Source organism: Saccoglossus kowalevskii, chromosome 18, assembly GCF_978046115.1.
Source record: "Saccoglossus kowalevskii chromosome 18, keSacKowa6.1, whole genome shotgun sequence".
Classification (NCBI taxonomy): Eukaryota; Metazoa; Hemichordata; class Enteropneusta; family Harrimaniidae; genus Saccoglossus; species Saccoglossus kowalevskii.
This window is the reverse complement of record NC_140658.1, coordinates 23,442,240-23,461,007: the sequence shown is the minus strand read 5'-3', so window position 1 is coordinate 23,461,007 and position 18,768 is coordinate 23,442,240. Positions and strand designations below refer to the sequence as shown.

Sequence of the window (18,768 nt, the reverse complement as noted above, 5' to 3'; positions counted from 1 at the left end):
ATGTATAAATTGTATGGTAATATATCATCTTATCAATCTCTCAATGTCCATACAGTTAACAGTGTTACCGACTCAGTTTTTCTACTCCAGCTTGTCAATTTGACGATTTGACGATCATTCTTTCAATTCTTTCCAACATCAGTACTATGATAACGTCTATATGCACCACATGGAAGGCTTATGCGGAAACAAAGCTCATACTATGGTACATTTTATCGGATTTGAAAAGAGACAAGATAAGAATGTAATAAAAGTATACCAGTGTGCTTTAATGGCGTACGAAGACCCCACAGCTCTAGTTGCTCAAATAGTCACGTATCCAGCTTAGGCAAAAAGAGCATTATGGATAATCTGAATACGAGACAATGCCCGATTACGCCTCACAACCCAGAAAAACACGAATGAAGAGCTTTATCTGATTTAACATCCTTAAGTATACGCTTTGAAGAATCTCATTTTTCAATATATTAAATATGTTCTCTCAGCTATTCTAATACTATGAATATAGTACACTCTATCGTAGTTGAAATTAGTCCACTGCGAAATGTAAAAATGACATATGAGCAGTGTTCATGTTCGAAATGTGTCTATACTATGTACTCTGTTATGCTGTCAATCACGATATGGGAAACATAAATTGTACAGGCTTAATCAGCGTTAGGAATGAAAATAGCGAAGTAGAATCTATGATGTCAAAGTTGTATTTCACAAAGATTGAGAAACATCACATATCAGCACACAGCTTTTAGATGGTATCCTAGTAACTGTGTTATCCTCTGCTGTTTATTATTACGTGTACTGTAACCATATATATATATATATATATATATATATATATATATATATATATATATATATATATATATATATATATATATATATATATATATATATATATATATATATCACCATTACTCCTACTTTGTTTACTATTCATTGGGGTTAGATGAACCTTTCTGCCAATAAGAATTAATGAAAAACAAATCATTTTTGTATTTAAATGTATGTGATCAAGATTTTTGTGACCATTTTAAGGACAAGCCTAGAAATATCGATAGTGAAAAATGCTGAAAATTACATTCGAACGTCTGCACCACCCAATAAAGCGAGGGTTGAATTTGGTTTCAAAGAAGTAAGGAACTCCAATGTAGTTAAATCATCATCTAAATGCAATGACCAACATTCGCAACAATATTATTTTTAGCGCTTGACCATTTGTGTATTTTTTTAACTATTCAAAAGTGTCCAATGACTGGTTAAAGTGGTTGAATAATACGCAGATTTCAGACAAGAGTTTTACTTAAAAATTGGCAAAACTTTCAAATGCTCCCTGGAATAAAACGATAAAAAATGTCTATTTATGCTGGCTAGATACTTCGCACATCTTCTAAGCACTGGTAACACAAAATATGCGAGTCTGTTACCAGTACTGGGATCTGGTTTTTTCATGACACTGTTTTAATTGGAAACATTATATTTTTCAACCAAACAATCAAATCCCACGCTGATTTGACCAATGCGTCTGATACAAGCACTTTTCAATATTTTGCAATTTTCAAAGTGTTGTCATAATGAACACGTTTAAATACGCGTTCCCAAAATATTGCAATCAAAACCAACAGACTACAGTTGTGTTTAAAGTGGGGGAAAGCTTATAACGCTTTATATGTAATTTTAGAACAGTATTGTAGTAATGTACATCATTTGCGATGTTAATAGTCCAGTGAATTTAGGTGAATAAAATAGTACATTAGCGAATTTAGTTTCAAATGTTGGCTAAGGTCTTCGAGAATGACCAAAAAAACCCCAAGAACTAACCCGTTGGGAATTTTTTTTAGAGCATGTTGAAGATATATTGTTTTTTAAGCACTGATTTTACCTACCGCAGATATCCAACCATGCAATAACCTCTAGATACCATTGAAATGTATTACTGTATAGCAACAGTATTTTAAAAACAATGAATGAAATATAAATCTGCATCTGTAACAGAACACTGCAACATGATGATGACGTCATTGCTGACGTCAGAAGTTCGTCGACCTTGTGAAGCCGATGTCTTTTGAAAGCTAGTAGTCCAGTCAATCTAATTTGATTATTAGGTCAACCCGGACAAAATTGCAACAGAAAGTTTCTTTGCATATTCAGCAACAATATACATCTATAAACAACATATCAAAAGTCTACCAAAATCGGAGAAAGAGAAATTGTTTTCAGGTATTAATATTGCCCATATAATGGAAATATTAAGCCATTTTATTGATGCAGTAAGACGTACATATACAAATGCATATGTAATAATTTATTTATTTATTTATCTTTATTTCAGACTGTCAAGCATTTGAAAGTCCATATAAAACTAGTATGAAAAATAAATAAATAAATGAACACAAAAATGGTCAATATATCCACATATTCATCACACTTACCACACTGATCATACATACGTAGTCAGCCAAACATTTTTTTGCGCATGGTGAGGCAAATAGCGCTCTCTATATTCATGTACAGCGCCACCGAGTGGTGATATTTTCAGAAATATACAGGGTCTGGTATTAGTCTTGTTTTATTGACATTTTATCAGTATAAATTCTACACAATATAGAAAACTCTGCGATTATTGTTCATATATATTTTCATTATTAAAAAACAAAATTTCAGGAATATTTGGGGCATATTTAGATTCATCATTCGCCAAATCAACATGCTACTTTCCTGCAGTCGGTCTCCATAACTCGCACCTCCCACAAATTATACATCTGCATACAATCATACAAATGAATCGTGTTTATCAAAGTATATGTGATTGTATCATGTAAAGATTGGTGATACAATGGCAATATATATGAAGGACATTTCACAGTTACAGGTATGTGGAATGTGGCAACGATCACATAATGAAGGGGGCTCATATCAAGGTTTGATGTGGTAATTTCAAAAAAGTGATTACCAAGACCTGTGATGTATCGATTATATCAATAAATATGTCAAAGTTTGTGATAGAATGAGACAGTTACAAACTTCCCATGATCAGACTTGTGTCTTGTCATAACTTCATTCTGTTTAGGATTGGTATGAAAATAGGTTGGTTGGTTGGCCAGTCATAAAATCAAGTCAGTGTAATTCTAAGTTTATAATATTGTAGTTCATCATCATCATCATTAGGATCCCGATTGGGTGAATTTCTACAGCTTACACCTCTATATTCATCACGCATGGAGGAGCATTTTAGTCCATGTTTATACATGTGCAACGTGTCGTTAGACTGTCTGCTTTACATTTACATCTGATTACTTTTAGTAATTTGTCAGGTGCAGGAGGCTTGTCAGTTTGGATAGCAAGCAATTTTTCCTTCTTCACTTTCCAGCCCCATTCTTCTGGATTGCCCTTTCCACACCAGAACCTGGTGGTATACCCGTTGACTATGGTAACCTACAGTTGCAGATGTAACGCTTGTAGCAACTGTCTGAAAAAAAATCCCATTCTGAGTGAATCCAATGTTTTATCGGACTTGCCACCATATAAAAGGACCAACGCTTTTTCTCTTGACTCCACAATGTCGTCTTTTGAAGCATCATCTTGGTCAAACACTGAAGCATGACATTGAAACTGCTTGTTGATTTGGAATGTTTACAAGGACAGGCCCTTTCCTAAGCCATATATCCTGGATGTGGTGTCACAGCCCAAGACAGCATGTTTTTGCAAACAAGTGGTCCTCGTTTGTCTTTGGTATGTTTTATGTCCCACACTTTGACTTCGTTTTTTTGTATTTCGCCGTGCCTCTGATTTTAGATACATTTTGTGACTATTTAAGTTGGCATGGTAGATCAACAACACTAACAAGTCTGTGTCCTCACCTACAACTGCCATTGGTGCATTGACTGCAGAGTCTACAACTGTCATCACTAAGGACATCTGCAACTTCTTCAGCATGTCGAACCTTGATTCCCTTCACTTCTAGTTCAGTTCCCAGGATATTAATGAACCGCAGCTTATTTGCTGCATTTGCAAGGAACTGTTGTTTCTTCATATTCATAACCATGTCAGAATCAGTTAATACTAGTAGACATTTTCCCTATCGAACGCCTAAGATGAGTTATGTCTTTTGTTGATGGTCAATCTGGACAGACATCAAAAACAACTGTTGATTCTTTACCACATTTGCGGTCAATGTAATCAAGGTAAAGTTTGCAGATGCCCTTATATGTTAGTCCTCGTGGCCATGGAATCCTCTGTAAAAGTGAACCTCCATCAATAACATACTTAACCTCAATGGACATGTCACTAGTAATGGGACCAACACATTTCCAGACTGCTTCGGGTAAAGCTGGCTTGTTTGCTTCCCGCACCAGTCCATCAGAGGCAAACATTGCTGGTGCATGAGTACACAGCTCATAGGTGAAAAGACTGGACAACTCGTATGTTGATACAATTCCCCTTGCAATGAAAACAAGTCTTTGAAATAACAACTGGGGATCAACTTATACTTCATCTGCATCAAGCTTTAATGATGTGTTCACACGTAATTTTTTAGCCTGTTCTTTTTTAGTGATTGAAAAATCACTTGCGCTTTTTAGAATCCTAGACTTTATTTTTTCAGCACCAATAGACCTAGCATTATCGACATTTACTGTGTCAACAGCAAAAACTCCAGTAGCCATACTACATGGAGAAGAGTTGTTCGTGAATGGATTTCGTGCACAAATAAACTGTATCAACTCCATTAGGTCATTATGATCTCTAATTTGCCTGGTCTTTGCACTCTCTTTGTGTTGCTCACTTGTGATGTAAGAAACACCAGTGAACTCTTGCATTGCACGGTTGACTTCTGCACATACAGGTTTTGAGAGTAGCCAAACGGTATGTTGTATTTCTGACATACCTCTCCCCCTTGTCAGCCCACCACTTGTTTTGACACTCCTCATCAACACTAGCAAATGCAAGATCAGTCGGTATACCTGCCCATGTCTGGAAAAGCTTTTAGATGGAGAGACCAGTTACCAGTTCTTTCAGCTTAAATGAACTGCTGGAGTATTTCAATCATCTCTATGTACTGTACCATAACTTGGATGTTCTAAGGGAAGCGAGTGTTTCCTTAAATTGATTTTTTCCTGGATTAGAGTCAGTACTTCCTCTGAACAAACCGATTCTATCTCTGTCTCGATTGCAAGCAGTCTCTCTGGGATGGTCCCTGGTTATTTCAACTCATTTCCTCTTGATTCTTTTCCTGGTAATTGAAGGTCATACATCATTGACAAAAGCAATGCATATAACGCTGCTTCCACTAGAATGTGATTCCTAATAGCCCTGGAAATGGCCTTGCTACTCAACAAATGTCCAACAACATTCTCGGCATAAATTGTCTCCAATAGTTCCTTAAGTCTAGATCCATTCATTAAATGTCCAATGCAACCCAGAAAACTCATTTGCACATGCAGACCACCCAGTCTGAGATCAATATTCCTCACACTGCTACTTGTGGGCTCATTCTGTTGGATTTCCAGTGATTTCCACTACAAAGGCTGGTCGAAGGTGGGTACTGGTGTTACATCATCCTTCTTGGCTTGTTCACTGATGAAGCACATAGTTGAGAAGATACATGGTTCATCAGTTGATTTCATATTGATCATTGACATGAACATTATTGATAATACCCCAGGATGAGGACCTTCATGTACCCTTTGCTTAAAACCATTCCAAGATGTCTAGATGGATGTAACAACAGAGAGATTTTCCACAGAAGATCAACATTAAATGTATCATCACCTGCTATCACTGGATAACTGGGGATACTTTAATTTGGCCATGCCCGTTGATAACTGCTTATAATATATAATATTGACTTTTACAACAGAAACTATATCCTCGGATGTGATATGAACTTTAGGTATGGTGTTGTTCCACATTATCCCTGGTGTTATGTTCGTTATTATGCCCATACCATGAAACGTGTTCAGCCCGTCAATGGTCCGGACATTATGCTCAACCTTATCAGCTTCATGCTGTATAAAATGTCCGGTTGTAAAAACAGGAATGTCAGTTCCTTGGTGAAAGGTGGTACTACGTTCAAACTTCTGTACCTCTGCATATGATGAACAAAGCCCATGACTATGGAGAGAATCAATGAGTAATCATGAGCCAAACGGGCGATGCATTTGAAAAGCAAGTCATATTTGTAGTGTAGTCACTATAACTCGTGGGTGGGCGAACTGACTGCATGATGGCCTGCCCTACGGATGCCACCTTAACATCAGTGGCTTTTCCAACAAACATATCTTGAAGTAAAACTTTCAGGATGGATGGAAAGTACTCAATGGCTTTCTCAGTGCATTGCATTTCTTCAGTGTTTGAGTGTAAATGACTAGTTTTGCTGGACGATTTCATATCATTTTTAATAAGTGGTGCAAAGGTTTTAAGAGCCGATTTATTTTTCGGATTCAGGAGCTTCTGTCTTTGCATTATAGTGGAAATCATGTCAAATTGCTGATGCTAAGAAGTCTAGCTTGTACCTTGCACCCACTCATCTTCGTGGATAATGAGTTTTGTTGTTGCAATGTTGCAATTCAGGGACACGCGAATCTAAATTTATCACAAGCATAAACAAGACGCGTTTAGTACGCACAAAAGCTTATCAAATCTTGGCAAAAGTTGTAAGTGTTTGCATTCAGAAAGTTTGAAAGTGTTCAAGCAAACAAATCGCGACATAATCTTGTGCTACATCAGGTTCGTCTGGCTGCCATATAAGGAAATCACGTAATGATAATCAAAAGTCACATTGACTTTACAAATTGAGCAATTTATTATGACTTGCAAATGGCTTGTTTTAACTGTATTAAAATATGATTACTCTAAACTGAGCAATTTATACAGAAAGGAAAAAGAGAAGTAATCATAGCAAAGTGTTTATATAAGTCTTACCATAACAATCGTCCTTGTGTAACAGGATTCAGCTATATTTTGGGAATATCGGGGTGTTTAAAAAACCCTGGAAATTACAAACGAGTCATTAAAAGTTCAAACAGTGCTTAGTTTCCTAGATGCTGGTGCTTAGAAATAAAGGAAAGATGTTTTGTTATATCTGGTATCTGGTAAAACAAAAGATTGGTTGACTACTTGACAGGATTAAAATAATTGTAAATTGTAAAAAAAATGCTGACATCAGCAAATATCTGTTCTATAACTGATGGATAGTTTTTCAGTTTATCTAAATAAAAAGTGTATAGAAAGCACTAGCAATATCTATATGAAATAATGTGTAGGCTGTAAGTAATATTAATTACAAAATATAAATGTAAGAAAAATCTAAAACGTACGAAAAACACTACCCCTTACTTCTACCCGTTTAAAAAATTGCCCATGTTATCAGTCTTGGTTGTTTTTTGATAAATCTACGAAAAAATCCCTATCTTTTGATACCAAACTTGTTATACTATTTACTTCCTGGTTCGGCTTGTTTCAGGGCTAAATCCACTGGACTATAAGGAGAAAACTTACTTACGTGTTGTAATTATAAAACAGTGATTTCAGAGTGCGGACAAAAAATGTGTCAAAGTTTTAAACACTTCGATTCACATGGTGGCAATGTAAAAACTGTTCTGATACAAGGCATAAGCGGGACAAAATCACAGCCAAATTAAAGTGATTAGTAAACTGTATTTCTAAGAAAATCATAGAGACAGAATGCAAGCACTGGAAGTAGAGGCCAATGAGAGCGTTTAGTCGTCAACGGAAGAAAATTAAATACATCTTTACAAATTATGTAAAGCCATCAGCATGTCATGATTTTGGGATCGAAATTGTAAATTCAATTGGAATCTAGCCACTTCACATATTAAATGTCCACCGGACATGGGGACATACGAAACTGTGCGAACGAGGTTGGGAGATTTCTACCTTACGTTTAAACTGAAATTAAAAATAGGGTATATTTTGATATTTCAACCGTGAAATTTTAATCTGCTTTTGGATACTGTGCAATACAATGTAATGCTACGAGTAAAAAGTAAGTGTCGCATTACATGCTAAAAACACTACTGTTGATTTTGTGGAATATGTAAATATATTCCATATATACATGGATTACCTTTAATCGTGTAAGCAGTGATTTTCTGAAACCGTAGATGTATTGATGTTTTTTTTAAAAATAAACATTTCATAATTACTTGCGGATAAACAGTCATTGAAAAGTGAAATGACGACCATATAGGTAAATAAAATTAAATATTACTGGAGATTATAAATTCACGCTCATAAATTACGATATTTGCTTTAAAAACATTAAGTAATATACAGCAAATTGAACAACCTTATTTTTAAAACAAAATCTATTTTTATAAGGTCGGATTAAAAAAATAACGTTCAGTCTGCTTTTTCAATGAAAACCTCGCTCCAATGTTACAACTTCATTTTGCGTTATAAAATGTTCCCTTTGGCGTGAATGGTCTGAATTTACTACTTTCGAAATAATCAAATACTGACCTCACTTCTACCCGTACCCTGTATATTGGTAATGCAGTTTCACGATCCAACGAGGTTTAACTACACTGACGTCAAGAAACATATTACCATACGATGACACGCTTAATCTATATCATTTCGTCCATGTTTTGCACATGTATGCTGCGACTGAGGTGAGTTGTTTTATGCATACTTGTATTATTACTACTGGCAAGGCGACATTCCATCGTGGTTGTCATTCCATCAACAATGTCGTCTCATTGAACTAATGCCGTACAAGGATGTTATACTCATTTTTGGCGAATGTTGATTAAATAAATGTACATTTATACTTTTTACAATCTATACCTCAATTTGATTTGTTCTAGAAAAATGTCATAACTTACCTAAAACTGTAGACAAAACATTATTGTTGTTTTGATTAAATTTGCATAGCCGTTTAGAATATATTTGGAAGACTCATTGCGCTTGAGGTTAAAGGGCGGCAGTCATCGTGCTGCGTCATTTTCGATATGGGACTCATGTCGACGTATACAACGCGTGTAAAATACATTGTTTATTTACATGAAATTCGAACGCGCGCTGCGCGACGACTATCGCACTGTTATACATATGACCTCAAATGTCATCAATGCCAATTGTCTGTAGACCTAGGTTTCAAACAAAGTATTTGACTCAAATATATATGGCGGGTGTTACTGTGGACTTGGATGTGCACACTTTTTTCGAAACACGTGACATTCTTAAAAGTATACCGCGAGGTCTATATAAATTTATCTTTTTTTGTCAGTCACTCATTTGCATTGTGTTCTTCCATATACGGTTGGGTTTGCTATTCTCTATTTTGATGCTCGTATTTACAAAAATACAAGTTATATTCTGACACACTGGTATTGATATCTCTATAAACATACTGTTTATGAACTAATTAGATTGCACAATCGCAATACGGAATCGAAACGACCTCCACTATGTATCGATATTCTCAAATAAGTAAGCGCTTCAACAGCAATAATGTTACCTTTATTTCTGAATTCACTAGTCACTGTGTGAAATTAAACAATCTGCTCCACCTTAATTTGTCTTTTTACAATTATAAAGTCAAGATTAAGTTATCAAAACCATTGTATTAAATATATTCTCGATACTAGCAGTTTCAATTTCTTGGTTAGACTCTGGAGAATGTGATGACAACAAACTCGGTGAAGAAATTTGTTGGAAGACACGCATTTTCTGGTCTTCGCTGCCAATATTCTCAGCCGCTTCTTCGCTTCCAATATTCTCAGCCACTTCTTCGCTACCAATATTTTCAGTCGCTTCTTTGATTCCAATACTCTCAGTCACGTCTTCGCTGCCAATATCCCCAGTCGCATTAACGTCGATGTGATTCGGCTCCGTAATATGACATTCGCTTTTGTGCCAGGTACTTGATTATATTTTTACTAATCCGTATTCATACAAATTCTCTATTAACCACGCTTCCAACTGTGCCATTCCTTCTGTATAACTGTTAATTGTTCGTGAATAGAGTCAATTTGAGTAGTTCTTCATAGATTTTATTTAATATTTTTTTCGTTAGTTTTTTTTCAGTTTAAAAATATTTGCTTGATAGCGACTTCATCCTTTGTATATTTCTTAAAATACATACCAGCCGATAACCACCCCCAACTCCAGCATGGAAACTAGTCGTACAGATGATTATATTTATTGGGCTCCATGTGGTATGGCAAGAAAGATCAGTGCGTCCATCGACTGCACATTCAGCAGTCCAAAAACAAAGAGTACCTTCGCATTTGGGAGAAATACCTTCTTTTTTGACGGGGACGTAAAAGCAGACGGACCCATGTGCTGTTTCTATCTTCAGTACACGTACAAGATCCAGTTGTTCCTATCACAAAGAGCAGTGGTTTCTATGGCTCAACTGAAGTTTGTAATATGCCGTCCCTCATTTCTGAGGCTGTAATGTCCTGTTGACGAGAGATTATTATATAAGTGGTTAATATGCATCCTCAATTAGATGAATACCGGCTAAATAAAAATAAAATAAAATGTTTAGCCACTATGACGCCGGTATCATTAATTCTGGTTACTGGTATTCCTTGTATTTGAAGGTTGTTCCATCTGTTTGTACTGATGAACATTTAACCTTGTATATAAATCCCTGTCAGAGATTGGTGTTGGTTCATCTCTGTACAAATTAATTGAAACAGTAGATACAATTCCCTCATTCTATGTACAGATATAATTACTGGCTACAATTTAAATAATAATGAATTTCTATTAAGACGGCTTTCATGACATTTATACATATGCTATGAAAATGAAATGATTCTCTGGGGTGAGATTTGTCTCCAAATACTATGGTACCGAAGACTTTACGATTTCCGATAATCAGGATGACGTCAGATGCGATTCTGCTGTGATACGAACTTGAATGTCTTAGGCCGAGGTGATTCCAGCACTCTGTATGAACTTGAGGTTAATAAACTTTGGTGAACTTGGTTAGACGAGTCAACAAACTCGTTTATGCATTTCTGTTAGTTTGCATAACATTCCTGTTGTCTTGAGGTTATTCGTTGTATAACAATGATGTATAGCACCTGATGTGGTAGTTTCCCACAATGTTTTTGCTTTCGACCATCTTGATTTACATATGTTTCCTTATAAATTGGACAAGAAATCGTGGCCTGGGGCTGCATGTTGGACGATCCACCAAAAGTATGGTATACCACAGATAACGTCACCATTGAACTCCTGATTGGGAACTTACTCCCTGGTCGTTCTAGTGTCAGCTATCGTATGGCACAGCGTTTTCGTGATGTGAGTCACCCCTGGAAACCAAGTCGGCTGAAGTTTGTCGCCACGTTTTTGCTCCGGTTCGACCTCGTTACGTCCGGTAAAGTAAATCTACCTTACACGCGCAAACAGCAAGGTTTCAGTTTCCCTCTGCCTCACCTGCATATTTCAACCGCGGTTACGTTTATCGAAACCGTCTAAAATATGGTATGGCTATTATAGTAAATCCTCCCGCACGTTTACTCTAATCCAAGAGTATGTACACGCTTGATCTGCTCGACCTCAATGCTGCTCGTCTCTTTCTGAATAATACTGAATACTGAATAATATTATCTGACCGCTAAAGAAATCCCGACTGGACGCATCTACAGGCATTTGACTGCTATTAATTATTCATGATGTCATTGATTATTCATGAGTGGATGGGTGAAATGTTGCTTCGATTCGATCGCAGAGATGGATACTTTAACTTTCTAAGTTCAAAGGCGATATATTCATCCATGGCGCTGTTAGATAAATTCTCCCTCACTGGCAGATGTTGATGCCCAGGGGTGTGTGTAGTCAATTTGTCTATCCATATGGACTCAAGTTTTCTTCTAAGGTGGTCGTCTGTTTTGTTAATTTATATTATGCCAATAAATGAAATATGTCATGGTTGGTTTTATTAAAGTGCATGGCTACTGATGTGTCCTGGTTGTGTCTCACTGTCGATAGGTGGTTATTAAATCTGGTTCTGAGCTCAGTCTTTGTTTCGCCAACATATTGTTTTTTAAAACCGTTTGCAAGTGATGAGATAAATGACATTTCTAGTTGTGCAAGTGATGGGGTGCTTTATGGTATATACTTTGTTATTTGTGGTGCTATGGAAAATGGTAGTATTATGTGAAAATTTACAAACAGTGCAACCCCTCTTGGAGCCGCAGTTTGTGGAACCAGGTGGGAGAGTCGAGTTTTTTTGCAGGTATTAATATTGCCTGCCTGGTCTATGTGAACTTTAACATCAAGAAATTAAATGACTGATTGTAAATATTCTACTGTGAATTTTATAGTGTCATGAAACGTATTGATGAACTGATGAAATTGGTTAATATCAGTCTGATTAGTAGTAAAATTGTGAAAAAGTCGTATATGAAACGAGAATAATGAATGGGAAAGCTTGCAATTGGTGCTAGTGATAATAGATTGGTTTAAGTTTACCCATAAAGATATTGGCATAACTCGGTGCCTTTTTTGGCCCATAGCAGTGCCAAATATCTGCAAATAGTTGTTACCATTAAATGTGAAATTATTGAGACTTAATGTGAGGGAACGTATTATGGTCGATGAAGTTTTAACTGGTCTGCGGTCAAGGACTTCCTGGCACGCAAGAATACCTTCTTCAATGGGTATTGGTATAAAGGGACGTCACATCAAAGGTGCCCAAATGCTTAGGAATCTGACCTAAGTTGTTTAGTTTGTGTAAGAAATGTGTAGTGTCTTTTATATGTGGTTCAAAGGATGTTACCAAATGCTGTAAATAGTGGTCAACAAATTCTGGTATTTTTTGTGTAGGGTGGTTAATAGTTGAAATGATTGGTCTGAAGTGCGACCCCTCGTTGTGGATTTCAGTTAGCATATAGATTTTACCAGGACTTGGGTTGGTGATATTATTTTCAACCAGTTCATTTTCGTTAGCTCCCCTAATAAGTTTGTTGATTTTGTTGGTCGGATCTGATTTTAATTTTTTGTAATGTTTAGTGTTTAGTGTTATTGGCTTCAGAAATAAAAAAAAATTGTATCCATGATCGCAATAGCTTGATGACAATATCTTGTCTCTTCGCCAGATCGACAAGGGCTTCTCTTTCTGGTTTGCTAAGGTTATCTCAGACTTTGTTATGGTAACGACTGAAATCAGTGACATCATCATTAACTAGGGTAATACGTTTCTAAGTACGGGTCACGATTGGGGGGGGGGGTGTAAAAATGAACTTTTTTACGAAATTGGTCAGCTATATAAAATTCTGTTTTCACCTTCAATGTAAAAAAATGTATGTATTTTAATTGAGCGCTTCAACTTTAACATTTGGTGGTGAATTGGTTTATGAATTCTAATGTCATTGAAGTTCAACAACGACATACCTACGTTTAGCACCATTAATGGGTACATGTACATTTATTGTATGACTACAATCTGTTTTAATACGAAAATAACACGAAGATTGTCGCAATAATACACTTGGTCAGGAAAACTGTTGTAGAACTGAACTGGCAAAAGTAAACAACGTGACCTGTCCAATAACAAACATAAAAATATATTCCGAACGTTAACCTCAATGCGGTATTGAAGAAGTCCACTATTCTATTCCCACTTAATATAGAAACACTTATTTCAAATGTAAAGAGGAATGTAACGAACTTCTTGAAATTGCATAAATATCTTGAGCACTATTGGAAACAGAATCTAGTGCTTGTAGGAAGATGCTGGGAGACATATCAACTCTAGTGTTTTTGTGTTTCAGCATACATGGCTAAGGCTGTAGTCCACACCAGTCATCTTAACAACGGCATCGGTGATTCTCTTGAAATTTATATTCACAGCATGTACACCGAATATAAATATTCTCCAACTATACTTATGAGCACAAGTGGATTGCCATCAGCAAGTGTCGAATAAACAGAAGCCGAGTTTCGTCCCCTTGGTGGGTTATCTATTAGTCTATGTTGCGTACACAACGCAATTGAAATGATGCTTGTCAGGTAAATAAGCCCTGTTACCACGACTACATCTGTGTAATGAATTAGTTTTCGCGTATCTGTTGATCGACTTATTTAGCTGATTACTAGTGAATGGCTATTTCTGACAGTTGGTATTCTCAGTTACTAATATAGTGAGCGATTAATCAAAAAATATGACGTGTCCAGTACTTAGTTTGATTGTGCAAGTTGAATGTGTGAAGGCCACGCCTTGGAGTCTTTTAACTTTTCTGTAATTGGTTAAGTTTTGATATGTAATAAACAGTCTAAGTCCTTTGTCACAGAGAGCGAGGGAGTCTTGGTCAGTGTTGGGCAGAGACCCCACGAGGCAGTTTGCCTTGAGGCGTTCTCGATGTGGCTAACGACGAGCTATTGAAACGTATTTCGTTGTGTGCGTCTATTTGACTGTTAAGCTTAAGTGACTTTCCCGGTCCGGTACCTCAAGCAGACGAGATACAGAGACAGAAGAAAATTTTACCCTGACATCTGTATTGTATTGTATTACGAAGTCCTCACTGCTAATTCACATTCTACATCTGAAATTTCTGATGTCTTGGGGTTTCAGAGGAAAATGTGGCCGAGGTTAAACGTGTATTCGCAGTGTATCGAGATATACAAAATAACATGCCTACTCAGGTGTGGTTTCCATGACTAATAGCATCTTATTTGTTTCAACAGATACAACAGATACAACAGATCAACAACAGCCGCAGTATAAACCAAAATGAATCAAATGGGACAAGGTGCCAAATCACCGAATGAGCATCATCAGTTTAAGTTGCAAGCCAGTGGCAATCAACAAAATGCTGCAAGTAAAGAAAGCGAACCACTGCAGCACGCGGAAAATCATTACTGGAAGGCAATCGTCGGAATATCAATGGGATTACTGTCAGGTTGCAGTCTCGCCATCTCTGATGCATTTGCTCTATTGTGTATTAAGTTTGGTTATTCCCCGGCACAAGTCTTACTTGTAAAATCATTAGTAATGATGGCAATAATGATTCCATTGCTAATCTATAAGAGAATTGATATTTTGAAACTGAAACGGAAAGATACTGTATTGAACATTGTAAAAAGCATTTGTGAAAATGCAGGAGACATATTTTTCTATTATGGTATGAATGCAATTGGAATGGGTGATGCTACTTCAATTGCAACTGGCTCACTTCCAATATTTTCCCCTCTGTTTGCCTGTATTTTCATACAAGAGAAGTTTAGATTCCATGACTGTATTGGCTTGGTGATAAATGTTGCAGGAATTATTTTAATATCCCAACCTGACTTTATTTTTGGCAATGGCACAAACCCGTCTTCAAGCATAGGGTATGTGTATTCCATTCTAGCAGGACTCTTTCTTTCCACTGGCACTGTATGTTCGAGAGCAATGTCCAATGACTTGTCTCTCATAGTTGTAATATTCTATAACGGTGTATTGGGTACTGTACTTACGTTGATACTGGTAGTCCCAACAAGTAATCATCGAATGTATTCATTGATACCATACTATCCTATTACTATCCCATATATGGTAGGAATGGTAATATGGTTTCTTGCATACCTATACTCATTTAACAGAGCTTTACAAGTGCAGAGTGCTGGTAAAACCAGCATTCTACTTAACATTAGTCTTATTGTCAGCTTCATTGGTGATATCATTGTATTTCATAAACATGTAGTGAATTTAGAAGTAATTGGTGCAGCACTTATCATTTTCAGTTCTATTGTTGTTTTCCTGGTTACCTGCTATGAGACCAAACAAAACAAAAATGAAGAAACAACACTTATACTAAAGCCACAGCAACATTCAATAGGACTAGATAAAAAGCCATAAACACATATTATGTTATGTATGTTTAGTATTCTCCTGGCATCAGTGTATTTTATGGAGGTATTTTCTTCGTCATTACAATCTCCATATTTCGGATACCTTAATTGTAGTGTCTCTCATTTAGTTATACTTTGGCAAAGGCATCTGTGGGCCGATTTTACATTTTTGTAATCCAGTGATGACATTTATATTACATTTATTATTTATCATCATATATCATCACCATAATAATCATAATCACAGTAAACACTGTACGACAGATAGATGAATGTCTTATGAATTTCTCGTCGGCAATATTGAGCCGGAGAATATCACAATACAACTTGAATGTATTAAGTAATGCTCAACTGTACGCAATTGAGTAAAGGAATTTGGTTGGGCGATTGTAGATTAATGAAATATTGTATTTATTTGTAACACTACATCATTGTTCCAGTATTTATCTGTATTTAAATCCGTGACTGTATGTTGATATCAAAAATGTTTAAACTTTTATCATTTCATTAGTATGAATATAGAGTTGAATATCATGCACATTAAAAACGATTTTTAATATTTCAATATGCTTTAGCTTTAAAAATACAACAGTGATACTTGTCAACTGCAGTGTGTTGTGCGTGTAAAATGATTCAGCCGCCATGTTGTCTTGTCCGCCAGTGACTACTGGGTAACTTTATTTTCTTAATCTGAACTTTGGCGGAGATTATTACATAAATAGTATACCATGCAAAGTACATAGTTTCAATGTAACATACACCACATGCCCCTTTTCACTTGTTTCTTATCATTTATGAATTTATTTACGGTTTTGAATGGTGCTCACAATACTTAAAATCAGTCATCGAACTGTACCCACTAAGTCACAGACAGTATTTTATTTCTTACAACAACTTGAAGATCAAAGAAAAAACTCACTGAGAACTGTTTTAAATAACATTTTCTTTGGAATCAAAATAAACTTGGTTATAATTCGACGCGTGGAATTCATGTGATCTTTTGCAGTGTAAAAGTGGTGGTTTATTTTAATATTACAGTGCAAGAACCATTAAAACAAATAACTCATAACAGTTAACAGTCATTTGCGAAAGAAAACATTGACTTTTTAACTGGGGTTCCCCTTTTGACACTCTACCAATACCAGTAGTAATGTTTTGCGAACCTTAACATGTTCATATTTTGTTTTAGTTGGAATGTTTCCTACACTTGTGCTACTTCATAATTTATGTTGAACCCTTTTCATCACTTAAGTCGGAAATGGGGTTAGCAATTGTTTCAGATGGGTTTCAGTCATCAAGCAGGGTACATGTGTCCTGATGTAGTTTCAACAAGCACACTTCTAGGCTGTTGCAATGTTTTCTTTACTACTCCATAATCACATTTCCAAATCTTACAGAAAACTATTGGCAAATGTTATGGCTGGCTGTGTTATTATAGTAGTATTTCTGCTTGCATTGCTTGGCCTTTGGAACAATCTAAGGTTTGACCAGGTTTTCAGCAGTTGTAGGTTTTGATTCTAACAACTAAGGGGGTGTTCCGATATTCTAACAATGACATGTACATATCTTGGCCACTTTTTTTTCATTAACCGCTTCAGTTTTCACAGAACTTTGACTTTGTTTTGATTTACTATTTCTTTGTGGCTTACGTGTAGTTTTTAATGCATACTTGAAGGAATTACCACTTGATTGTTGCGAAACAATAGGCATTAGAATAGGTGATTTCATCGCGAAATGTATGAAAAAAGGCTTAGCATCATCCGGAATATGTGCCCTACACTTTGACCATCCTGAAAAACCGCGGTTTTCTCACGCAACATAGCTAGTTTCTGGTCAGAAATGTGCATTTGATTTATAATACTTAGAACATCGTTGTCTTCATTGACTTGTGGAGGAGCATCCATTAATGGGGCTCGACATAACACATCAGATACAAACATTTTCTTCCCTGGTTTGTATATGAATTCTAAGTTGTATCTAAGGACAGTCATGCGCATGCGTTGTAAACGAGGGCTAAGTTTGTGCAGCGATTTTTTGAATATTCCAACTAGTGTTTTATGATCTGTCTCCACTATAGTTTTTAGCTCAAAAAGAATTCCGTTGATTTCCTTTTCTATGGGTGCATAATTCGTTTCAGCATTATTGAACCTCCGTGATGCATATGCGACTGGTTGTGAATCTTGGCTAATCATAGCGTCCAATCCTTTGTTACTAGTATCAGTTGAAGCCGTGACAGGTTTTTTAGCGTCGTAATTAATTTGTTATATGCTACATCATGCGTACCTTTCCAGGACCACTCTTATCTTTACCAAGTACATTTCCAAGAGTCAAGAAAAATTTGGAGTTCTGATTTGTTTCTTAGTTTAGGCATTCATGTAAGAGCTATAATTCTCCCTGCAATAAGTTTCAGTTCGTTACTTGTTTACCGGTGGCCTGAAAACCTCGCATTTCTGACCTTGTACCCTTCTCAGATATTGAGCGAAGCATTTATCATGTTGAACATTACATTATCTCCATACAACAACATGTTATCTACCATAACTTAAAACCCTTCAAGAGTGCCAAATTCCTCAACCATTGCTCTCTGACAAATTTCCCCTGCCGAACTAATTCCGAATGGCATATGTTTGAATGTGTATCTCCAAAAGGGTGTGTTGAATGTAGCCAATTTCGAACTATTTCACTCAACCAGAGTTGCCAATAACCCGAGGTTGCATCAACTTTTGAGAATACCTTAGCGTATGTCTTACAGCATGGTAGTTGAAAAGTGCTGACGACAAATCGCTTATTTGATTCTCGCGGGATCGAGACATACACGAATTTGGCCATTTTTGTAATTACCGTGGTAATCTGACTAACCATTCAGTAGGTTCAGTGACTGGTTCAACTACATTCAATTTAACCATCTGTTTCAACTTAGTTTCAACTTAATAGCGTATTTTGTCGGGGTGTGAATTG

At 36.3% G+C, this 18,768-nt stretch overlaps 1 pseudogene; it reads right to left on the bottom strand.

Moving 5' to 3' along the window:
* Positions 1-9,564: 9,564 nt before the first annotated feature.
* Positions 9,565-13,786, bottom strand: LOC144347226 (uncharacterized; annotated as a pseudogene).
* Between the last annotated feature and the right edge of the window lie 4,982 nt (positions 13,787-18,768).